The sequence below is a fragment of the Diuraphis noxia genome, unplaced genomic scaffold (assembly GCF_037042655.1).
Source record: "Diuraphis noxia isolate RWA-SAM2 unplaced genomic scaffold, SU_Dnox_SAM2 contig0005, whole genome shotgun sequence".
Classification (NCBI taxonomy): Eukaryota; Metazoa; Arthropoda; class Insecta; order Hemiptera; family Aphididae; genus Diuraphis; species Diuraphis noxia.
The window spans coordinates 48,836,643-48,864,112 of record NW_028301715.1 but is presented as its reverse complement, the minus strand read 5'-3'; the positions used below and the strand labels follow the sequence as shown (position 1 = coordinate 48,864,112).

Sequence of the window (27,470 nt, the reverse complement as noted above, 5' to 3'; positions counted from 1 at the left end):
CAGTGTTAAATAAATAATACCAAATGTTTAAATGTAATTTTCAGAGTTCAATTTGGAATAACTATAATTTATATAGGCATTTACAGAAATGCTTCAGTTATATCAATTATAGTAAATTAGTCAAACATTGTTTCTACTAGATTTTACAAATTGAGAATAGTATGTGATAAACTATTATTCGATAATAGAATTTTAAGAGCGTATAATATGTTATTAAACGTATTACGTATTATCATAGACGTAAACATTAAGTATTTATTTTTCAATTATAGTTCAAACTACGGTTATTGTGAGAATTATTCGAATAAAACGTATATTAGGCGAAAATCGAAATGTATTAGTTTTAATATCGTCTGTGCATTGATATTATAATTTATAATGTTCGGTGTACTGATACGGACCGGTAGTCAAAAAAAAACCACGGAAAAAAAACCAAGAAAAAAAATAAACGGGAAAAATAATCCACAGCAAAAAAATCCATGGAAAAATAAGCCACGGAAAAAAAATCAAATTACTATAATTAATTATATAACAATTAAAATCAAGGTATTAAATTAGGTATTATTTAAAAAAATTTACACATTATTAGTCAAATATATAAAAAATAATTATAATTAAATGTATAAAAAAATAAAATTTAAAGTATTATTCAAAATTTTTAAACATGGTCATATTGTATACATATGTAATGTATATACATTATACAGTGTGATCACAGATTATAAAATACGAAGTTGGTAATAATAATCTGTTATAGGTACCCATGTAAATAACATAAAATCAAATTGCTATAACTCGGTCATTTTTTGACTTAGAAAAGAAATTTGACCGCTAAAATTCATTAAAAAAACCAAAAAAAATAATTTGTGGTCAATAATTTGTGGATAATTATTATGTATACGTATAATGTATATACATTGTACAGGGTGATTTTTTTTTAAATGTACAAGTTGCAGTATGAACTACATGCTATTTTGAAATTAATTAATTTATGTATATTTTTAATTTAAATGTTTTGTTTAATAAAATCAATACATTCATTGCTGTTTAGAATCTAAAATAATATTTATTACTATGAATAATAAATAATAACATATAACCTGTGTATTAATAATTATATTTATATATGTATACAATATGACCAATAATGTGTAAAAATGTTTTAAATAATACCTAATTTAATACTTTAATTTTAATTGTTATATATTAAATTATTGTAATTTGACTTTTTTTCCGAGGCTTTTTTCCTACATTCAAACGAGCCATACATAATGAAACAACAACAGAATTACAATATGTCACAAATCTACACGTGTAATCAGAACCTGTTTAAGTCATGAGAGATTTTCAACAGTCGTCTCGTGAAATTGTATCAAGATAAATTACATCTTAACGTTGTATATCATACGATTTACAATTATACAAATAACATTTCAAGCTCGTGTATAATAATTTTAATTTGGATTAGATACTCCAAAACAATATATATTATATATATTTAAATGTTATTTAATAAAAATACGCACAACAGTTGACAAGAAATTGTGAGTAATATTTAATTAGTGTGAGGCAATATTCAAAGTTGTTTTAATAGAAAAAGGTAATTTTAAGATGTCTCATGACAAGGACGGATTCGCATTGTAAAAAATATAAGAAATAAATAAACATTGTGTCAAGAGACTCAAATGAACAACCTAAAAATATATATGTAATTTGCGCCACATCTAAAAATGTATTTTGGTAATTTGCGCTTTTTTCCACCTTATTAAAATAGTAATTTGCGCCACTTATATTATAATAATATAAATAACTCCGTGTATATTAAATATATAAATTATCGTAAAGTAATAAAACATATTATAAAAATCAGTCATATTAAACTCGTAATTATAAATAAATGTATATAAAAAATCAAACTCCATGCATATTAAACTTCTAAATTGTCGTTTATTAATAAAACATATAAAAATCAGTCACAATTATAAATAATTCGACGATATTGAGACGATATGTGACACGCGTCGGACGCATCAGATATCGCTAAATTTATCTGCTGGTAAATTCTAACTGTTATTAAAGTTGAAAGTGTGGCGCAAATTACATATTCCATTTTGTTTTCTTTAGTGGCGCAAAATACCAAAATTAATTAGTATATGTGGCGCAAAATACATGTTATATTTTTATATTTTGGCGCAAATTACATACGTACTTAAATGTTCTTATTCGTGGCGCAAATTACAAGTAATAAAAGTGGCGCAAAATACCATCTCCCGACTTATATGATATCATTAAAATATCTTTACATTTACCTTAGGTATAATGTGGTAATTATTACTTACATTTTTATTGTTAAATACAAATTTCACCTAAATTATTATTTAACTACACATATTATATAAATTATTATAATATTATTTGTTGTGTGTATGATATTGTTTCATTGATACATATGCAGTTACAAAGAAACAAATTGATACCTACCTATAGGCTATAATGCAATAATGGTCACTAACATTAATTTTGGGAGCCACAAATTATAGAATTAGCTGATTCGAAGAAAGCCACATTGTAAAGATATGTTTATAAAATGAAGACACATTTTTAATTTTATAAAAAATTAAGAAACATTTATTTTATTTTTTACACTATATAGACCATTATTATTGAGGTTCACATCAAGTAATGAGATTTTCCTTTAAAGAAATACTTTTTCATCTTATATTAATTAATTTTACTCTAAACGCTGTGTCAAAAGCCGCATGAGACTGATTCAAAAGCCACATGTGGCTCACGAGCCTTGTTGTGGACACCCCTGTAGTATAACGTATCTTTTTCAATCAATAATTTTACTTATTTTTATTATTATTAAACCTTTAGATTCGACAGAGTTACGAGTCATAATAGGTTTGACTTATCTTTTGTGATTATATCATATTTCCGTAATATTATATAATATAGATATCTGACATTCACGAATTCAATATTTTAAGACTCACTTACTATGGTGTTCCAAATGGTTATTTTATTAAAAACATTCATCACGATCAAAGAACGTGAAAAATTTAATTATTTCGTTATTAAATTTATCGACTATTTCATAAACGCGATGTGAGAAAAAAATGTCCTTAAGCATCAGATATCGCTTACAATTCGTATATAAGCCATAAAAATACCTTTTTAGCTGTTATAAATTTATTGCGTGCAATGAACATCTGTAAACATTGACATTTATTTTATGAAGATGTTCATCGCAAGGCTTATAAATTATAACGATAAATCAAATAAACACTATGCGTCGAATAATCGCGTACAGACGATAATTTATTTCATGGGCTCATAGCGGCGAACTGTTCAGACGCAATTATGGTATTATCTTCAATCCTGATAAAAAATAATGATGATATACTAATGGACAAATAATGACAAACGATAATATTCAGAGAAATATTTGCGCAAGAAATTATATACTTCAATCACTCAGCCATCGGATGTATGTATTATTTAGAAACCGGAAATTTATGCATTTCCATATTAATATTCGACGTATGCACCATAGTTTTCGAAACGTAGGCTTTTTTAGTCGAATTGATTTCACATATCATATTTTGACTTTGCATATCCAAGTAGTTCAAGCGCAATATCTTGTTCTTATAAGACATATAATTTGCATAATCCGTGCTCATCTATTATAACACTTCACTAACGTCTTGTACTCGGCTACCAATAATAATAATTGTCAAAATATTGAGTTCCGATGAACTATATCTTTTATTCCTGATAAAGTATAAAATAGATATTTGATAATATTTTCCAATAAAAAATAAGTTTAATCTTGGTTACGAAAAAAAAATGTCTTTATTCTAACAAACGATACATTTATTGTTTTGAATAACGGTATTATTCTTTTTATTCGAATTCGTATATTTCAAATTACTTTGCTCAAATTAGGTATATTATACTTAAACAATTTTGAAATTTGTTTAGATTATTGACAATTTGAAATAAGCAATTAGTGATGATCTGTTTTGATTTATATTTTTCAAGCACTAACATCTATTTAATTGTCTTAGTAATCTATTAAATCGAAACCTTTCGTTTTTCTAAAACTTTATGCTCATCGATATATTTTTAATCCAACACATTATTTCTGTGCGTCAGTATACATTATAATATATCAGTAGGTATAACAAAATATTATGTCATAGTGTTGTTCAAAGTTTAATCAATTTTACATTTGTCTGAGTTTGATGATGGTTTTTAAGTGCATATACCTACTACCTAGTTATAGTTTTCGCAAATATATTATAAATGTATGCACCTACTGGTTGCAATGAATTATACAATGACACTAAATAATTTTAGTATATTTCGGAAAACAAGATCACGCGTTACGCCATTAGAAATAAAGGTTAGGCGAGAGACTTAATGTCATTTCTTTGTACAGCTAATGTGTGTACGGTACAATAAAATGAAAACCATATAATACTGTTGAACAACATAATTTTAAGACTGAACTAAGGAAATATTATGATGAATGCATCCTGAAATTAATTTCTTATGATTCGGAACACGAGTAAGCTTTCGTCCAGCAATATCTATAATGTAATTATATTTGTGCGTACTGGGCTGTGGTTCGAGATTTATACCAATCGACTTCGTAACTACAAAATAATTTACAAATCAAATCAGAGAAAATTACAGCAGATTTAATCGTGGAAATTCCTAAAAAACAATTCAAAAGTATCTACCAAAATACCAGAATTTATAATACAAACATAATCTTTATAATACGAAAACAATTATGTAAGATTTATTTGCAAGACTAAACTTAAGTTTCTTGTAAGAATGATATAATATTTATTAGGAGAATTATTAATTTGGTTCAAAATTATGTTCCAATTATAATTTTATTTTATTTTTTGGAAAAAGGCCATCGTATACATCATTGCGAGTTGACTCTTTCCGTTATTTTATCCTATTCATTTCTCTAAGAGTAGGTATATTTAAAGATATTATTATTTAAATATTATTTGGTCTGTTTAAAAAAAAAAAAAAATTATTTATTAAATTACTCAAAATATTATAAATATATATATGGAGAAATGTATATCTTGAAAAGTGTTTTGCATTGCTTACTTTAATGTATATAACAAATGAATCAAATTTATTAACGCATCAAGTCTCAATTAATAACTGTAATAACATTTATTTTTCCACTACATTATCCCTTTCTTAAATTTACAAATAATTTATATATTTTTAGCTTTACCGTAAACAAAACAACGTATTAAAATTCATTACGGAAAAACTTCATAACACACCACGAGACAAACTCTTACACTTTTTTTTATCGCCCGTCCGACTTATAAACATAAAATAAACATCAATGTAAAAACAGATCAAATTTATAGATCGTGAATATTTATTATACTCAGAAATTGTCAGATAAATTCGTAAACATTATTCTACATTTTAAAATTACCATATTTTAGTAATTTAGAAAAAAACGTTGGTGTTGTTAATGTTCCGATTGTTTGTTTGTAAACAAACAAGCAAACAAAGCAAGTGAACAATATGTGCAGTTAAAACAATATTTTTTTTGTTGACTATATGTTTGAAAGTATCTCCAAAATTCAAAAAAACAAAAATAAATAAAAAATCAAATTAATTCAAGCGATTATAATTCCAGTAATATTGGTTATTGTAAATGTAAAACATCATATTATATTATATGATGGTGATACAGTGGAGATTTATTATCATAATGAAGACTATCGATACGTCGAAATATTCAATAATTCGACTTAATAGTGTAATAAGACGTCTTTAGTTTTTCTTATTCCGATTTTATAACGATTAATTTGTATTCCTTCGTATTCTCTGTTTGTTTTTTTTTTTTTATAAACATATTATTATTATTATTATTATTATTTACGATATGAGTAATGATGTTTGCATGACAAAAAAAATAATAAATCTACAGTTCAATAGAACTACGTTGAGAAATATTATGTTTATTTATGTATTATTATGGACATGTGTATTGGACGTATTGGTGTAATGAAATGAATGTTCGTGGTTTTAAAAATGTGTAGTGAAATTCAATATTCATGTATTCTATTTTTAAGAATATGAAAAATAGACGTATTTATAAAAATATTTCGATCTATATTCTATAAGTAATAAATAGCTAAAAATTGCAAAAAAAACACACAAATACTGTTTTATAAATATTATTATTTTTATTAATATCATCATATTTTAAACTGTTTAAGAAATTCATATACTCGCATTATTAATTACTTATTAGAAAATATAATATTGACACTTTAAAGTTTAAATTACGTTTTTTTTTTCAATTGTTGTTAAAATGGGGTGGATATTGTATGTTGTAGACAATTATGTAAATTAAAGACACTTCAAAAATTATGTACCTATTTTTACTTTTTGTTCATATAGATACAGTTTTAAATTCATAATTAATAATGATATAAATACGTAAGTAATATTTAATTACATGCAAAGTATAATGTAATAATAAATAATATTAGGTAGTGTCGTATATAATACAATGAATAACTTTTCAAACTAATTAATATACTAAAAAAATGTTCTACCATGCTACTATAACACTGTATTCGAAAAAAAACTTACATAAAAATACAGACGTACATTTGGAAATTAAAATTGTATGTGCCATGTACAATGCGCATACAAGTTAGTAGTTAGTAGAATCTAATATGAGTATAAAAAAAGCCAGAAAATAAATAAATGTAAAGTTTTGTAAGAATAGGTATCATGTTCAATTAATTTACTGTTAACCATTTAAACTCACTTAAATTACTCAGATGACTACCGCAGTGATTTTTCGTTTTTAAATGTATTTTAAGAAATTAAAAAAAAACACAATATTTAGATGAAATAAGTATTTCCCTAAAAAAAATATTTGAATAAATACCTATATATCTACGAAACACCGAACCCGTGGATAGATTATTTTTGTAAGTTCCATAATTTTATGAGCAACAGCCCTCGGTTTTCAAAAAAAAAAAAATATGTATAAGACGTGGGGCTTATCTTAAAATATAATAGTAATAAATCTTGAGTACGATTTTAAAACTTCGACGTTTATTATTATTTGAATTATAACAAAATATGAACACGAAAATGAGTATGCCATAAATTTAATCGTTTCTAGAGGTGATTTTATTTATGATTTTTTAATAACGATGTGATGAACGATGCGATATCGACGAACCTGCAAAGTATAGCAATACATATGATACAGAATCAACTCTAAAAAATGTTTGACTAATGAAGGTCATAAGTTATCACGTTTAAATGTCAAAAATAAAAACCACATGAATAGTATTTGAAGTTATTCATTCAAGTTGCCACCTGTATTATCCGATTCCGCATGAGTTAAAAACAATCAATCTTTCTATCATTTTCCATTTTTCTATTGATGAATTATTACATAAAACAATCAAAAAAATTGATTTTATGATTTTCAATTTCTTTATTTTGGACATATTGATTTTTATATAAACACAAACAACTGAAGACAAATTAATTAATTCTTGCAATTTGACGTAAATTCAATATTGTTAAGGTCAGTACTCGTCCTTATGTGCTAACATTGAATATATGTTTAGAATAGAGAAAGCAAATTATTAAAGTAATCGTTCGAATAACTAAATTCGTTTTTTAATATATTTGCAAAAAATTGTATACCTCATAAATGTATAGGTATTAATGTAATCTTAAATCGATTGGAAAAATGACTTAAATAAACAAACAAATATCTGATCTTCGTGAGCCAAAATTAAACTCATGTTTGCAACCTATTGGAATTAAACAAATAAGCAGTAAGCATCTTCAGATTTTCTGGATATGTATTGATATAATTTTAATAAAAAACGGTCCAGTAGTTTTTTGAGTTTACATATAGGGCAAAAAAACAAATAAACATTTATTTTTATCCAGTACTCATTGACAAAATCTCGAAAACATACAATCATTTTGAAGAAGACAATTCAGACATTTTTGTCTGGTAGACAAACACTAATTATTTTCACATTTAATCCCATTTGTTCCCATTTGTTCCCTTTATTAATGAACTTATTTAAATTTTAAATCTTTTCATTTTTAGAGACCATATCATTCTAAGTGATGTTTATTTTTTTTAAACCACTATAGGGTGTCCAGTAGGTATAGTGGTGGTATAGACTTCGTTTTTGAAAACTGCCAACTGGCATATTAATTTTTGATGATGGCCCTGAATCAAAATTCCAACGATTAGTTTCTACATTTTAATATGATTTGCTTATAATTTACTGCCATAAACAAATCAAAATTGTTGTCATATCTGACGAAACCATGATAATAATTTACCTATATCGTAATAACATAATAATATAATTCATAATATTATTTTACCAACTACTATGTTTGATAAAATTGAGATTACATTCAATATTACAAGGCTGGTCTACTCGTACTAAAGCCTATATTATAATATATGAAATATGAGTCGTAGGGTTCAAGAGAGAATAATAAATACACTCTAAACCAAATATTAATGCAGCATTGTCCTCATAGTACAATACGAGTTAAATGACTTCAGAAAAACTACTCTTTTGAATTTTGATTTAGGCGGACAGATTAAAAATCACCGTGTTTAAATATAGGTAGGCACTCAAAACGCAAAAAACTTTTTAATTCGAATAAATTCATTGTTAAAGTAAAAAACACCAGAAATGATCTAGCATGGAGAATCATCCCATACACAACAATATGTATACATATTGTGAGATTTCGGTCTTTTTAGGGACTTACTTTCCACCCATGTGTTCAGGGGAACACTGACCACATGACCTATAAACCGCACCGCGTGTTGGCTCGAGAGTCAGGTCGGTGGAATTTATAGGTTTTTGTTAGTTGTTACACGCAGTAGTTAATGAAAACCAAAGATTTAAAAAAGGGGAAAAGAAATATTTTAAATAACAAAATTAGAATTTTAAAGGTAATTATAAGATTTATTTTACACGGGGCACTAAATTTGCATAGCAAATAATACAAAAATATTAATAATATCAAAAGGTACATGGCAGTTACATTTTAAATATAATATAAATTTTGCACGTGGCAAGGTACACAAAACAGGGGAAGTAATTAATAACATAAATTTGGCACATGGCAAAATCATAAGGAAAGTAGTAGAGAAAAATGCTAGTAATAATGCTACGGCTCCGACAAGCGGTTACCGAGCACGGAATGGTTAGGTAGTCATATGTCGGTATCTTACGTATTAAAGGAAACGACCCGCATGACGGTTACCGGGACACCTTTTAGGAAAAACGGAGCATAAGTAAAAACGTCATGATAGTGATACATAATCAAAATGAAAAAGGGAAAAAATAATACTTGATTTTACCGTGGCACCTTTTAGGAGAATCGGAGTGTAAAAAAAAAAATAATGGTGATGCATAAACAAAATGAAAAACAGGGGAAGGTTGGGAGAAAAGTAATACTTGACGACTGCTGGTGGCTTGAGATGTTGGCAACCGGTGGATAAAATAAACAGGTATGTCAGCAACTTTATGGTGCGCACAATATGGCGGCCGGCTTGCGCGTGTTATCAATTATACGTAATCAGTAATCACTTATCATCATATCTCCCATAAGCATGATCTTAAATTTAATTTTAATTTTATGATATTAATCTGAATGTCGCTATTAGTTAATTATCTAATAAATATTACCTCATAATAGTTATCTATGATGTGGGGTATGTATAGTCTATATTACAATATTACTTAAGTTTATTTCATTAAGTTATGAACTTAAACTATAATTTATTCAATAACTGTTTAATATTAATACTTTAATAGTTTAATGAATTACAATTTACATTTTTATATTTTATTTTACCTTATCATGAATAATTTGAGAATTTTGAGAATCATATTACCATGATAAATGATAACACTTCAGCCAATGAAAAGCGGCGCAAACCGGACGCCATCTTTGCGCAAACTCGTATAATAACCGTAAGTTGCTGACATACCTGTTTATTTTATCATGAAAAGAGTGTCGAGTGTCGAGACGTCGTCGGCTTGTCGGTGACCGTTGTCGAAATGTTGATAGAGTGGGACGTTTACGGTGTCGCTTTTTGCGGGGATTTACAATATTAATGGGCTTCAGACGTCTTGTCAGCATGTACCGGTGTTCGCGACCGTATCGTCAAAGGTGCAAGTAACCACAGCTGCTGAGGCAAGTCACCGGACACCACGTTGAATAGGGGTTGGGGGACAGTGATTATATAACATGACTATTGTTCGTCTTAATCGCAACGCGCCATTGTAATAATAGGAGTACCATTAAAGTAATGGTCGCACACCGATAGGTATGGTAATAATATTATTGTGGGGAAAGGTGTGTTCAATGACCAATGATATTAATGGAGGCCTATAAAATTCTGTGACGTCACAATATTATATTATATTATAATATTATGAAATTTAGGCAGCTCCGATTAGAATGTAAGTGGTATCGATGGCGGTGTTCAATGAGTGCAGTTCACACGTGTCATCGAACAACTGTCGTGCGAATCATCGACCGTTTATACCGTAACTGCCGTCAGATATTTCGCCTCCACTTCACCCCCACCGGATTGACCCATCGACATCCCGGAGGTGACGGAAACGCGTACACATTCACCGACAATATACCTTTTTGGCCAAAAGCCCGCGGGTACCATTCCACGTCGGTGCGTATAAGTAGATAATGTTATTTTTACGGTTTTGAAACGTGTGTTGAGTGAGTTTAGACGGCCCACCCGTTGCTGACTTTCCCGCACGGTTTTATTGGCACCTGTCCCGGACACGAAATGACTCTCCGAGAAAAATAATTTAATATAAACTGCGCCGACGGATTTTCGATGACGAAACATAATAAAACCGCACTTCGTTATTTGTCAAAGTGTGGAATTAATAAAATACTACCGAGTGAGCCATTTTAAACGAAATATACACATTATTTAAAAAAAATAATCCCCCTATTAAAATGTTTGGAAACATTTATTTTACACGATTTCAAGTCGTCGTAAAACAAAATGTTTATAAAAAAATCTACTTTTGTTATGTTTTACTGTTTTTTAATTTCACATCCTAAAGCAGCAAATTTCTTTGAGCTCTTCGATGTATGTACTTAAAAAAATTGAATTATCGACTAGTTATGAGTATAAGTATATAAGAGGTGAGAAGTTGACCAACTTTTTGCCGGGCACTTACCCCTTTCCATTCCATTAATCCAATCTTGAAATACTTATAAGTTATAAATTATTATTGTAGATTTTTTATAGTTCCAAGAACTTAAATAAAATATTAAGTGGCGATCACTGATCAGATCTCTTTTTTATGTTTTGTTTAAATATAATCCGATTGATTAATTCAAATACAATTATTGAACGATATGTATATTATAAATGCCTATTTTGGTTTCTGAAATAGTTGAACTGATATCGCTGCACATAATATCCCTTTTTATTTTAAACTGACAACAATTTCACAAATGATGAAATTATACGAGTACGGTAGAGAATAATAGAAAGTATTTTTCTAAAATTAGATCTCGAAAATATTTGTTTGAAAAATGTATTGAGTAGGACAAACATCGTTTGGACACTTGAACACCATATTATATATACATATATATATATATATATTATATATGTGTGTGTGTGTAATCTAAACTTTATTCTCTAGAAAAAATATCATCCTAAAAAGAATATAATAAAAGAATCTGATATTCCAATGCATTGTGAAATACTCGAAATACTCAATGGTTTTTTATTCCAAATTATTATTAGCTCGACCATTGTGATGATGTTATTTGATTTCATAACGTTGAAGATTTCTTACTGAAATTGATATTGTGGGTCAGACAAGAGTGTAGGTATGTCTATGAAATTTTATATGACCATAAAGCAAAGTTTTTTCCTAAAAAAATCGAATATTGAACTCGATGAATAATTTAACATTGACATTTTCTTCGTGGAAATTGTCAAGTTTAAGTGACGTTCGCATTTCAACCAACCCTATTGTCTAATTAAAAGCCTCAATTATACGTCTTTAGTCTAAAGTTTTTATATACATATATATTACAGTCATTGAATTTGTATTGTAGTATTACGGTAAGTTCTACTAATCAACTAATCCTCAATAGGATACTGTAATTCAAAGTGAACAATACTCAATATTACTTTAGAGTGAATTTCTCGATAAATATGAAAATAAACTAATATACCAAACCGATTATAATATTAGCTCATCATTTTCATTTGTATAGGTATAGTTGGGTTTATCTAGAGACTTATTGTTGCCATAGCCTAAATTTCAAATTCAAATTAATTGAAAAAAAAAATGATAAACGATAATGATTGCATATTATGTTTTGATATTGAATACAATTATTTTCAGGTAATATTATAAACATTTTACGGAAACCACAAGAGGTGCTATTAAGGCGTATCATCATATTAAATACAAGAAATATACGTGACTTTGTCTGTTGTCATGCAATGGTGATGTCAACATCGTCGTTGAAATACACATTTTCAGTAAGTGGAGTGGTTTGTAATAAGTAGATGCGAGGTAGCTAAATTCATTTTTACGAAAAAAATTAAAAATTAATTCATTAATTCTCATTATAATTAATATCGTGTGGCATGAGCATGAGCAGGTACTTACTCTTATTTTCATGAAATATTTTAGAGTGCCTTATTCTCGGATTTTTCTATTTTTTTTTTTTATGGTATTTAATAATAACAAACTTTCTAGAAACTCAAGTTTTTGTTCGTGTACAAGGATTCAAGATTTACGACATTTATCAATTTTCTTGATAGCTAGTCGCGGACACCACATAATAATATAATTAAATTATTGTTTACATTCATCATTTGTTTTGATAAAATATCCTATAAATCCTGTGATTAATAATATTTTAAATTTTTGTATCAAAATTAAAATTATTTAAAAAATAATCGACTCGTAACAATATATGTTTATGAATTTAGCATTATAATAACTAAATTTATAATTTTAATACAGAAGGTGTTTTATTCGCATTATAAGCCTAATATGTTAAAAGCATTATTGTATATAATACGTGTTATTGTTATACCCAAACTATTGTTATATTTTATTGCATGAAAATACTTATAAATTATTCACAGAACAATATTATCTAATAAAATCTCGTTTTATGGATACCTAAACGTAAATAAACAATATACCTACCTTTATGCAGAGTAATTCACCAAAAATACCCATCCGCATTTTCATCGAAACAAAACATTTATTCAAATTCCAATTCTTGGAATTTTTTATGTATTCTATTAAGACTATATTTTTAAAATACTTAGGTTTTTTATACCGTTTAACGAGTATCCTGTTTAGAATATTCAAACAAAAAATATCCAAATGAGTAGTTTCTGAGTTATTAAAATATACATTAATGATGAAAGGGTACTATAGTAATGGTTTAACAAAAATATAACACTATGAGAAAATTTTATAGCGGAAACGTTTTACAATACATGCTTTAATGTTTAGAACGATTGTAAGGTTGAAGTTCATAAGCGCTTGGCGTTTAATCATGGTATAAGACATAAAAAGTTTAAAAAAGTCAATCGTTATAGTAGATGGCCGCAAAAGTATAAACAAAGTCGGCTACGGTTTTGGTTAATAGAGTTAAACAGACCAAACGCTGGATCAAGGCATTTGCAATGTTTGCAAACATTTTAGGCTTCGTTTAGCAAACAGACAATCCGAATTTCTCCGTTATCAAACAATTGCGACGTTTTTCGCTATAGAATTTCCTCCGTGTAATATTGAATACATTTTAATAAAAAAGACATGTTCATGTATATTTTATTACACCAGTACAATTTTAACAAACTATAAGATGCTGATTAATTAGTATTTATAATTCCAATAATTGTCAAATCATCAGATCAATCTTCCAAATCTAATAGCTACCTATTCAAATGGATCTAAATTATCCTTATAAGAAAATACAATGAATCGAAACCAGCTCATTAGAATTTTGATTTCAATAAATCATAATTTTCAACAAAAGTAATCTGCTTAATCATTCACATGGAAAAAGGATTAGTTTTAAAGTTTTAAAACATTATAACATCAAGAAAACATTCCATTATTATATTTTTTTTCTTGAAAAAACAACCAATATAAACAAAAACAGAAAAAAACCAATAAATGTATAGAAACATAATGTTTGTTTACGCCTTAAATAAACGAATTAAATATAAAAACAAATGAATATATTAATATATTTACAATTTAGGTATTTCATACAATGTTATGAGTAGGGCTAAGATTTTGTAGCATTTGCATTTCCTTTCATAGTAATCCAAAACATACTTAATCAAAAACAAAATTCGATTCATACATCACGAAGTTGATATTCATATATACAATTTTGTTTTTACATTTGTTTGCAACTTCTTGTAATATTCGTAAATAAATGCATTTTTGGTACTTATGTATCAGTTTATTAGATTTTATACTTAGTTTTCGTTAATTATACGCATATTCGACATTTTTAGAGCATTTGCGTACATATCTATCTAAATTATTTATTTAATTTAATTAAATTACTGTCTATATAATATACTTCGTTATTTCGCAGTGAAACATTATATTTGAAAATAGAATCTTCGATTTTGTCAAAGTGATTAAATTAACTAGTGGAGAGTAGTTATTACGTTATACGCTGACTGTCTAGACTTCAGTTTCAATGAGAACGATATTAATTAATTAAATTGTATTTAGTAGTTCTAAGAATTGGTTTTTCTGAACATATAAAAATGTGTTCAATGATAAATTATTTTTTGATATTAAAAATGTTTTTCAGCAAAACTTATACATTTTCAAGTAACTTTAAGTTGCATTTTTCTGGTTAAAATGCAATTTTTTGAAGCATTATTGAAAATTGTTTAATGCCTTCATTACCTATAGGTTTTCAGCGCATCACTTTCCTAGCTCTAGTCATTATAACCTTATAGGTAATTAAATATTTAAAATTCTATAGTACATTATAAGGTTAAAATATAATGTGAATCCAGATACAAACAATTCGTAAAGAATTTACTAAAGATCAGGTATCACATTTTTGTATTAATCGTATTACGTTAAGAACGAATAATACCTACACATTTTTAGTAAATATATCCATTACCACCACATCGGACATTGAGTGATATTTCGTGGTTAGTATATATCACACACAAGTATTATACTATAATCAATCTTGTATTAAAGTGTATAAAAAAATTACAATCAACTTAATTAGCGTGCTGTAGAACGCATGGTTTTTGGGGACAGATTTTTTGCTTCAAAACTCTTAACGCGATTAATGGATTTCAATTTTAACTACACACAAACAAAAAACCAACAGTGTGCAAGTATAGTATATAATATATGTATTGAATAATAGAAAAAAATCGAGTACCCAAAAACAATATCCAATTAGTCAAAAATGAATATGGTATATGGAGTAATCGCCAAACACACTCACCCAAATTTTTCCTAAATGTATTTAAATTTTGAGTTTTGGATTTTTCAAATCTACTTAAACAATTTTTAAAAATTCTTGAATTTTTTGTAATTATTTATGAAGCATGTTGTGTGCCGATATAAACTTTATAATTGATAATTCTTTTTAAAATTTTAACACACATAATTCAAAATTCGAAAGAGTAGTATTTTAGTTAGTTAAATGCTTAGAGTATAAGGATAATAGTCGTTAAAAATGGTTTAGAATTAATATTAATTACCTTTAAACCATTTTTACAAATTATAATTGTTGATACATTAATATTAATAGTTATAATTTTCAAATCACCATAACTCCCATATTATCTTATGGACCCATTACCGAAGACATTTTTTTCCTTATTACTACAGGACACTACTTAAATAGTACAACAAATCTCAAGAACTTAAATTATATCGTCTTAAAGTATATTTAAAAATTCCAAAAACCAGATTTTAAATAATTTCATTATTAAAGAAAAAAGGGTGAGCAATGTTTCCCTCTGAATCACCCTGTATACGACGAACACAACTGCAATCCGTCACCTACAATTTATCGGTCATGTTCTATTTTGTATCAACCTTATATTATACCTATTTTGTGATTTAGTGCAATACAAGAAAATATGATACTGAACTATAAGTAATTTTTGATGATTACTGCGCCTGTAAACAATATTCACTTGACGTTATTTTTCATGCGGATGTGTACATTACGTTTATTATATAGGCACTTCGGAGAAAAACATAATATAGTTGAGGAAATAAACGGGGGAATAGTGTAATTCCAAGTATTTTTATATCGACGAAACGACGTAGGAAGAGTATTATAAAATATAAAATAACACCTATTATTGCATACTTCTTACAGCTATATAATACCTACGTAGTGAAACAAAATATAAAAAAATATAATATATAAATACGTTATTGTTGTACCCACAAAAACATAATACTACACTGAATGGTGTTCGCAGTTCATCGGGGAAAAGAAAATAAGTCGCATAGAATTCGACGGGTGTATAACAGGCAGTGGCGTAGCCAGGAATTTTGTATGGTGGGGGGGGACTAAGTCTCACAAAAAAATTCAAAACATACAAATAACATATTTATTTTATTTACGTTTTTTTTTTTAAATTGTATACATGTATAAACATTTTTATTTATTTATTATGCCTACAGGCTCCAATCTTTTAACTGCATCCTTCTTGGCTATAGCCTACAATAGCTAAAATAAACACAGTCACTGGGGGGGGGGGGCTATAGCCTTCTTAGCCAAGGGGGGCTACGCCACTGATAACAGTTATCGCTTGGTCACACCGTAATAATTATTATTATTTGCTTACTCATAAGTAAAAACTGGATATAGTTGCACTAAAAATATGTTGAAATTGCAATGAACATAATACTATAATTGCAAAATAAAATCATCTAATTGCTCCAAAAGAAGTACGAATTGCCCTATAAAATATATTCTTAAAATTTTACAAAATGTATAATTATTATTTATTTTCTTACAAACATAATAGACATATACAAATTATAAAATAAATATAACGTAAAATGTACAAAATTGCAAAAATTGCAACATAAAACTAAATAGAAAGATTGCAATTAATACAAATCGTGAACATATTTGATCAAATTTGATTTATCTTAAATGCAAAAAAAGTTGCAATATCAATTAAATCCGGTCTTTACTCATAATTAATGATAATTATATTACATTGTAATTTTTGTTACGTTATTGATTGCTAGAGCCGTCTTTAACCTTTTTGAGGCACTGGGGGCCTGGGCAGTGGTTTAATGGGGCCCTTACGACTTGGACAGAACACTGTTTTTATCAAAACAGGTAAATAGTGAGGTAGTAGATAAGAAAATGTCTAGATTAATTTAACTGTAAAGTATTATTATTATTTTTATTTCACATTAAATATAGGTAGAATACAATAAATCTAAAAATGATTTTAAAATAACCCAGAAATGTTGAACATTCTATTTTTATTGAAGAAATACCCTTCTAGGGGCTAGGGAGCCCCTTCGATCGCGGGGCCCTGGGCACGTACCCAAAATACCCAATAGGAAAAAGGTGACTGTTGATTGCACACACAATGCAGTACTTTTATTATCATAGACCTTATAAGGATAAGGTATAAGGTATATGGTTATTATACGTTTCGTGTGATTGTGATTGAGCGTGTTGTCCGCGCAACAGTCGTTTTTGGTGACACCAGTGAGCCATAAATGTGCAAGTGCCCCTCTTCTATACCCCTCCATAAGGGTGGGGTCGTAAGGGGGAGCACTACCTCTAAATAGAAAAAGGAATCTAGGATTTCTGAATGTGGGAAATGGGCCGACAAAAAAACCTTTAAATATTAAAAATTTACAGTATGACCTAGCTTGATATAATAATATTAGATACGTCCAAGTGAGATTAATCATGTTTTATTTATATTCATTTGTGACCGACCTCTTTTATCGTAACAATTACTCATAATATTATTGTTGTTTACAATCTTTACAAATTGTCCGATATTTATTCTTCTTCATTGTTATATTCGACAAAATACGGCCGATTTTGGGTAAGGTAATGTTAACTCTGCCCACTCTAATACCTAATACCTAACGAAAATAATTTATATGTTATAATATTTTATCATCTGCCCGGCAGTTTTTGTTCTTACCACGTCAAAACCCTCGTCGGATTAAAATACTTTAGCATCATACTACATATAGAATGTAGATGTAGGTAACCTACAGTACCTAGTGGTTAGTACATTTAGAACCGTTCCCTTCTCTCGTACCGATTACCGCACACTTAGTAAACTTTTTTTCCATAAATATTGTAATAATATAGTTAATATTTGGGCGCCCTACTGCATTTTACCAAGCTGAGAGGTCCCACGTCAAATGCTACGTACCTCTACCCTTTTGTCATCCCTCCTCAACTTTTTTTTGTATTTCGCGTTTATTAGGTTTTGTTTTACTTTATTTAAATCGTAATGGATTTCATTATCTCGAGCACGGCTTACTGCAATATGGTTTAAATGTATAGAAATACGAATTTTTTTTTTCTTTATAGTTTCACGAATTTAATTACAGTCTTTATTCAAATATGCTATGTAAAATTCAAATGCATTTTAATTTGTCTACACTACCCTACACTATAGTACACCGCGGGAGTACTTTTCTCAAAGACCGTTAATTATTATATTATATTTCGAACAATTTTAGCTGTATGAGATTGTACACATTTTTATTGTTTATTTTTATACTTTAACCATGGTATACATTTTTACAAGCAACATACAATCTGTATTGTTTGATACAATAAAAACATTGGCTTTAAGTAACAAATATGGTATGGTTATTGGTTAAAATTATTTTGATGAACCAAACCCAATGATGACACTTCCTATAATTACTTAATTATTATAATATATAGATAATATTGAATTAGAATTTTGCTTTCACATAACAAATCACGATACCATTTGCACTATTTATGCGTCTCTGAAGATTGCCTGGTATAGTAGCTGAGCTTACATTTTTGATAAGGAGATTCATACGAATGCTTAGGTGTTTGTAAAATATTTTATAAAAATATTTGGATTCATCACTTATCGAATTAGGATACCTACTCCGAGTATGCATTTAATTTTAATTGATAATAACGTTATTTGTTTCGTTAAACTTTTAATAGATATGCCCATACATATTTGTCATTATAGCAAAATGTTTAATTTAAGCTTCGGTGACCTTGATTTTTCTCTAAAGTCTTTTAATGTTTTGTTTATTTTCAAATAACTATGATAACTACTACGTATGTTAAGTTTTCAGATGGTATATTATATAACCATAGGTGCGAAAACTCAATTTTTCGGATGAACTAACATAACAGTCTGTACAATTTACTAAAAATAGTATAAGCAGTACTAAGTAGTAAGTATTGATTTTTGAATTGGAGGAACTTGGCAGATATTTGAGGACAATGTAGTGACATAGTGATGTAATAATTAGGTACCGTACCTATGTATAATATACACAGTACACACCATTTTATGTATTGTAAATCAACTCTCTTAATGAGTTATAAACGAATTCGACTTCACTATTTCAGCAGTTATGGTTTTTTAAAAACAAAGTTGAATTTCTCTCTCTCTATTTACTTTTTGAAGTAATGCTTCAATGACAAAAAAAAACAAATTGATCGGGTACGCATAATTTAATAAATCACTAGTATTAATCATAAGTAAGTCATAGCGTATTGACTTTAAAACAACCAAACCAAAATAAAATCTCTACTTATTGCCCGGACACTTGATAAATATGAAAAGTTTTTACGTCATTTATGTAATTTATGCAATTTAATGTAACATGCCACTACAACATTCACAATTTTTTTTTTTTATAATTTATTAGATTTAGAGTTTCACTCGTATTGGGAATGGTTTTCAAACGATTAATACATATGTATATTAGGAATATATTTTAAGATGTAGAATTATTAATTCAATGTTTATGGCCTGTGGTAATTCATCAAAAACTTTTTCATAAAATTTAATAAGTTTACAAAAAAAGTACAAGTGTGTGTGTGCGTGCGTGCGTGCGTGCGTGCGTGCGTGTATTGTCACGCTGTTATTGTGAAAAGAAATCAGTGTTGAAATTTAGTTAAATAACTGTACCCTTCTGTTGGTCGGATTTCGGAAACGGATTTAGATGAAATAGAGGTGCGGGTTTTGTAATGGAAACAACAAATAACAATAAATCATGGAATGAAATATTTAAGTTGCAACCCAAATAAAAATATACGTATACGACCAAATGCGAGGGTTACTTGTGTTTACGGATGTAGGTTGTATATTTGGTGAACCTACTTCATAAAACATTTATAATACTGTTTTTTTGGAAGAATTATAGACGACTTTAAATAGGTAAAACAGATGCGTGTCGGTGCGATAAATTATTATAAGATTACCTATTTATACCTATTTTATGACATATTTATAATTTTACAAGGATAACATTGCTAAAAACAACTACTGGTACATAACAGATATTGATGAAAATTGATAATGTGCTACAGAGCGAGGAAACTGTTAATCTATATTGTCAATATAATGTTAGGCATCGACATTTAATTATATTATTTTTGACATATTCTTACAGACTACAGAGTTGTTAATTTTTGAAAACTTGCCGCACAATGATACAATTATGCGTGAATAGTGAATACCATAAACATTTGAGTTACTAATTTTAATTAAAAACTATATATCGAGTTAACGAAATAATAATAATATGATAATATTATGATTTTAAACATTCAAAAGATTGACAAAATATGACTGCTTTGTCATACGAATCATTTTTAATTTATTTTTAGACAAATTTGTAATGAAATATAATTTGAAAATAACAGCGATAACATAGGGTGCCTAAACTAGTCGTGGAGTAATACCTGATGAACCATGCCGGAGATTGGGCCGGCGAGTTACCGGTTAAAATTCGGTGGGCCGTAACAGTTTTGGGCCTTTCAAGTCATTAGGGGCTGCTGACCAAAAAAATTTAAAGTTTTTAAGTTGAAAAAATAAAGACTAAATGTTGACTTGCACAGACTCTAGTATAAATGGTTGTTGGTTTTTTATATTAAGTTTGTAAGTGGGCCAAATTTATCCAATCTGGTCCTGCTGGTAATTATTTTAACGTAAGATATACTCTTTACATCAAAAACAATATAAAAGGTTTTTGAAAAAATCGTTTTTATATGATTTTTAGTCATTACAAAACAATTTAAAAAACTGATTATGCATCAAAATTTGTTTTGTAATTACTTCAAATACCAAACTGTGTACACAAAATGTTCGGAAACGTTAATCGTTTTCGAAATAATGATTGTTTTACGTTACAACAATTATCAAGTTTATATAGTAATATAGCAACGAATTCAACGTAAGGATGAGAGGCTGTTAATTGTAGTTAAGTATGTACACGTTCCTAACACATTATCAACACTCAATCGAAAATGTTCCATTCATCTAGTAAATTAAAATCATCTTTACCTTACACTTCATCTGTTTCACCCAACAATTTCAGTAGGTATTATTCTATACCATAGTTTCTTTTTTTACCTAAATAATATTTTTTTCTCGAAAATCCGTACTTTCCGAACGATTGACTATTTCATTCTAGGAACATTTTACTGTCTCATTGAACTGTGAGATGCACGTTAAACAAACATGCATTATTACATTTATCTGATTTTTTTTTTATAAATATACGTTTCTTATGACGTCGTCCCATTCACCGAATCATGTTCTTATATGCAATTCCAAAAGCAACTAGATCGATCGCTTCAGCTATAATTGCAAAAGTATACTTTATAGTATATATAGGTACACATGTGTTTTGTTGTACAATATCTGAAACTGTGACATACATCTTTTCGTATCATTAAAAAAAATTACACGTTCATAAGATTTCATCTTATTTTATTTGAAATATATTGATAATAATTTCATAGGTAAAGTGTAAAGATAATTCGAATTAATAGAAATAAATAAGTTAATCCATTTTTATTCGAAACCTCTTAGGTACATTTATTTTACAACATCAGATATCAGATTATGCTATGAACATTTTTTTATTATTTATAACATAAAAAAATGAATTAATCACGTGTTTTATTTGTTATCTGTGTGTTTAGTAAAAAGTCTGGTAAATGTGAATTCAAAATTTTAAATCGTTTAATATTAGTAATATAATAATAATAATATAAAACTATACCTAACCTATATTACATTGATGAAAGTTAAAAATCGCTTTAAGATATTTAAGTTTCTTAATTCTGAATACAGTAAAATATAAACTTTTATACCAATCATTCTTCATCATCTACAAAACAATTTAAAAAGTAGAATTTTTATTATTTATGAATATAGCTTTATTGATTTATTAATAGAGGGACCACAAAACTGAAAAGGATTAACTATAAATAGCTTTTTTTGTATACGTCAGATTAAATTCGAAATAATAAGAAGCTTGTCTGCATGTTATGATAAATCATATAGATTTGTACCTGATGACAGGGAATCTGAACAATTTACAGAAGGTAATGCAGTAATAAAATGTATGCTAAATATTATTATTATTATTATTATTTTATTCCATAAAAAAATCCTAGAATTTATTTTATCAAGCCATTTAAATACGTTCTCTGGTTTAATAATTTTACTGCTTGATACGCCATAAGTGGACATGAAAGTTTGCCTACAGCTGTTATTTTTATAAAAAATGTATTGGTTTTGTATTTATATAGTTTAGATTAGGTAGGTTAGGTTAGGTTAGGCATATTTAATTAAAAGATTTTAATGTTAAGAAAATATGTAATAGACAGTTTTAAAATGGTGAACATGGTAGGAAATACTACTGTTAAAATTAATTCATAGGTTTTCAAGCAGAAATTGAAGGAGATGTAGAAGGAAACTTTATAAGAGGATGAATAAAAGAAATCCCTAATACCTGAAAGAATTGAGTTACGATAGGGAGCATGGAAAACTGCAAAAAACTAATCTAAGGATAAATAAATTGTAAAAAACATTTAAATAGTAGTATATTATAGAGTGTTCAAATATTTACTTAGATTTAAGTATCCTATACGAGTCTGTAGTATGTAACCAACGTTTTATAACGTTTAATTAAATATAGTTTATTACAACATTGTCTAGAATATTTACTTGAAATAAGAATGTAACTGTACGTGCTAGAAGGATTCAGTGAATGTAAGAGCATTTCACACAAAAATTAATCATCACATTATCGTAGGGGCTTTTCCCCATCACCCCCTCTAGTAACAATCACACAAAAATAATATTAAATTTTCTCTACTAATCTATATAATAAAACGCACTTTTTTACTAATTATTTTTTAAATAACATAAAATTGGTCAATTATTAATAAATTATGCGTTAAACAAGGTCCATACATTTTTATATGAGCTGTTTTGCATAATACAATTTCTTATCACTGTATTTCATAGTTTTCTTTTTATTTGACAAAACATAATATTTACAATCTGTATTTACAAGTTACACAATAAGTAAATGTTATGGTGATTGATTGACGGGAGAGGGAAGTCGCCCAATGGTGGCACTCCGGAATTTCATAGTTATAAAGCATTTTAACAATTAAATTTTTTTGTAGATACAAAGTAAAAAAAAATATTACTACTATTTATAATTTACTAATTCATTGGTAAATGTTAAATTCCCAGCGTTTCGTTTCAACAAAATTGAAATAATACGTTCAATCGTTCAAAAAAAAATAAAAAAGGTACTTAATATCTTCTTGCAACCCCTTTTCCCCCACCCAAATCAAGCATTGGATAGATACTTTAGTAAGTAACATATGTAAACTATAAAATAAATTCATACTTATTTATAGTTCATTAAAGCTCATATTATATGTATATGCAACGTTGCTTTTTTAATCTAATGATTAGAGTCTAATCGACATAAAAATTCACAATTATAGATTCTGAGTGTAGCGATGAACGTATTTTTTATTTTACATTGTTCCACACCTACAAAATAATAAATTATTCCTCTCAATCAATGGCATGTACAATAAAGGCAACAATAGTTTTTTTTTGCAAAAAGTGTAACTGATTCAATTATTATTAGTGTTGTACCACTATAATGACACTATAGAAAATTATACGTAGGTATAAAAATAAAACGCTAATAAATTATATAACTTTGAATTGCAAATAAATTGTCTGGACGTTGTGAACAAAAAAATAAAGATAATATTCAAACGATTTGAGTATTTCAGTATACAAACCATGTTATAGGCATTATGTAAATTCGACCTTATTTTATTGTAAAATTTATTTCAATTTGCCGTTATATAATAATAATCAGTTATTATATCCCATTTGTACAACTTTTATTATGCTTTATATCCGCCTATTTGAAAAACATTCACAATATAAACAACTAACCATCAACATATTATTATTATTATTATTATTATTATCATTATCATTAAAAGTCATGCGCCTTAACTGAAATCCAAATAAATACTCATTGCGTATTATACCTAATGCCTAATACTTAATAAAATGGAATGAATCATTATTTCCGTCTAATATTATTTGGTTTATTTTATATTAATTTTCATAAAAATAATAACTACAAACATTTAGTTTTCTGTTTATTCATAAAATGGTTGTATTGAGGGGCGTGTCCAGGACTTAGTTTTGCGTTTGGTTTTAATTCTTTAAAACATAATTTTACCATCTTTTTTTTTTTTTTTTTGAAAGAGCTTTATTTAAAATATAATTACAATCTATACAACAATTTAGCACAATAAGTAATTTACATATAGTATTTACATATCGAGAATAACAGATGGGGGAGGGCACTCAGTAGTGCCACCCGACAGATTAAATTAGAAGGTCTCTAGGCCAGGAGCGTTTTAAACGTTTCTGGGGGTTATCAGGGATTGTTAGAGAAGATATGCGTTTTATTAATGGATTGTAGTGTTGGATTAACTTGGAATGAAAGGAGACGTAGTGAGGCTTTGTTAATTGAGAGAGCGATGGAATATTTAGGTCTTTGTGGAGATTATTATTTGTGATAAGCCATGGAGCAGAGACAATTTGCCTCAGACAGATAGACTGAAATGCCTGGATTGTTCGCGTGTTAGAGGGTTTTGCAGAGCCCCAAATCTGGATGCCATAGGACCAAACAGGTCTGATGATGGTTTTGTATATTAATAGTTTATTTTTTAATGTCTTGGATCTAAGAAGTGGGCGGAGTAAATGAAGTCTGGAGTCGACTATTTTTCTTTTTATTTTAAGGTGTTGGGTCCATGTGAGGCGCCTGTCAAAGATCAAACCTAGATATTTTATTGTCGGGATGATTGGGATTTGGTTAGGTTACCATCTTTAAAAAAAAAATTAAGAAAGTCAATTTGAGAGTGGTTAGAACCCCCAAAAACCACCCCTTACGCACGCCTCTGGTTGATTGTCGTTATTTTTTATATTTTCTAATAAAATAAAATACCATACACACATAAAATAATATACCTATACACTTTTGGCTAGCAAAACGAAAGTTTTTTGGTCAAGTGGTACGCGAAAATATTTAAGCTATGTGCCTACGTATATATAAAAAGTTTGATAACCACTGATGTAGATTAAAACTTTAAATGTGGACCTGTATATCTTTAATTAAAACTAAGCCAATACGATAGAAAATAAATGACAATAGTCCAATCCCACACCAAGATTAGATATAAAGTTCACCGTCACAAATTTTAATTTAACTATTGTGTGGCGGTAATGTTTTTTACACAGTTAAGCTTTTATAGTTGTTAATTGTTGTTATCTGTTCGTATACGCTAGTGGCGTTTATAACTTAAAACGTCGAACTGATTGCGTTAAAAAAAAAAAAATTGTATACAAACTTCAAAAACCGACAATACGCTACAGACGTCTCGTAATCTTCAAAAATATTTATAATCGATGTAGGTTAATCGAACTTATATAATTATATTCTAAGTTTTTTCACTATTGATTCCTATGACACAAGCTGCTCGTCTCGCTTACGATTACCATACCTACACTTGAAATTTGAAATTTTTCAATATTGTCCTAATGGAAAACACTACTGCCAAATAATGCTTATTGATTTCATCAAATACCTATGTAATGCAACTGCAATATTGAAATTCCATTACCCCGCCATTACCATCGAAAAATGTAGGTGAATAATTCATGTAACACTCTCACTGATATTAACAACAAAAAGTAATTTCGTACCCACCAAACGCCCATTTCTAGTCGCAACAACATTTACGTTGAGAATAAAAAATACGTCCGTAAAAACGCCTCCGACAAAATAGTAATATGGAATTATATTTTGAATCTCAATTTTTCATACTCTGCGTTCAAATTATTGACTAGGACAAAATCATTTTATTACTGCGACCACGAATCGCCGAACGCCATAAAATACTGTTGCAATACATAATAAATGATAAGTAATATTCAAGCTAACGTTAGATCCAATATTAGCCCAAATTCAAAGACCTGATAGGTACTATTATTATTTTTTTGTACTTATACAATATAATTATGTCTTTGAAAATGTAACTTTTAATTTTGTACGAAATAGGTTTATGGAATAAACAACATACATATAATATAAAACAATCATTTTTACACTACAAGGCCAAGTATATATAATATATATATATATAATTCCTATTGAAAAAAGAGCTTAGCTCTTACAATACACCTACCTATTATATTTTTTATTATTTTTTACATGAATACTTTTTTACTGGGTATGTTCATATTATACATAACATGGTGTATTACAAAGAAGTTACTGAGATATGTCACTTGCACATGTGACTATGCATATTTAACAACATAAATTTAAATTCAAAAAGGTTTTCGTAAACTTATATTTGTAACGTATACCAATATCATAAATCTAATAAAGTATGATAAATGTATTTGAAAAAATAAAATGTCCTTAGATTTTAGAGATGACTGGGTAAACTCAAATTAATTATTTGAAAAATTAACTGTGTGCAAAGAAAATGGTATTTCAAAAATAACTGTTATTCTGTGAATGCACAAACCATGGTTAAAATGTATATACCACATAAATACCTTTTAAACCGAAATTGGAAACAGACTACCACTTAAGATAAGAAAAATCGGAAGAATAATCTTTCAATACCCGAATTTTTAGAATAAACGAATATTAACATTTATAAAACAAAACAAAACAAATTGCCAATGATCAACAGAGAAAAATCTAAATTTTGTTAGA

General features: G+C 27.8%; 1 protein-coding gene across 2 annotated transcripts in view; it reads left to right on the top strand.

The window, feature by feature from the left end:
- Positions 1 to 27,470, top strand: part of LOC107173366 (RYamide receptor-like) — a 122,205-nt gene that overhangs the window by 34,300 nt on the left and 60,435 nt on the right. For both annotated transcript variants that reach the window (XM_089229392.1, XM_089229391.1), the window contains 2 exons: positions 10,528 to 10,771; positions 12,483 to 12,622. The gene's annotated coding sequence lies outside the window, so the exon portion shown is untranslated. The remainder of the gene's footprint in view (positions 1 to 10,527; positions 10,772 to 12,482; positions 12,623 to 27,470) is intronic.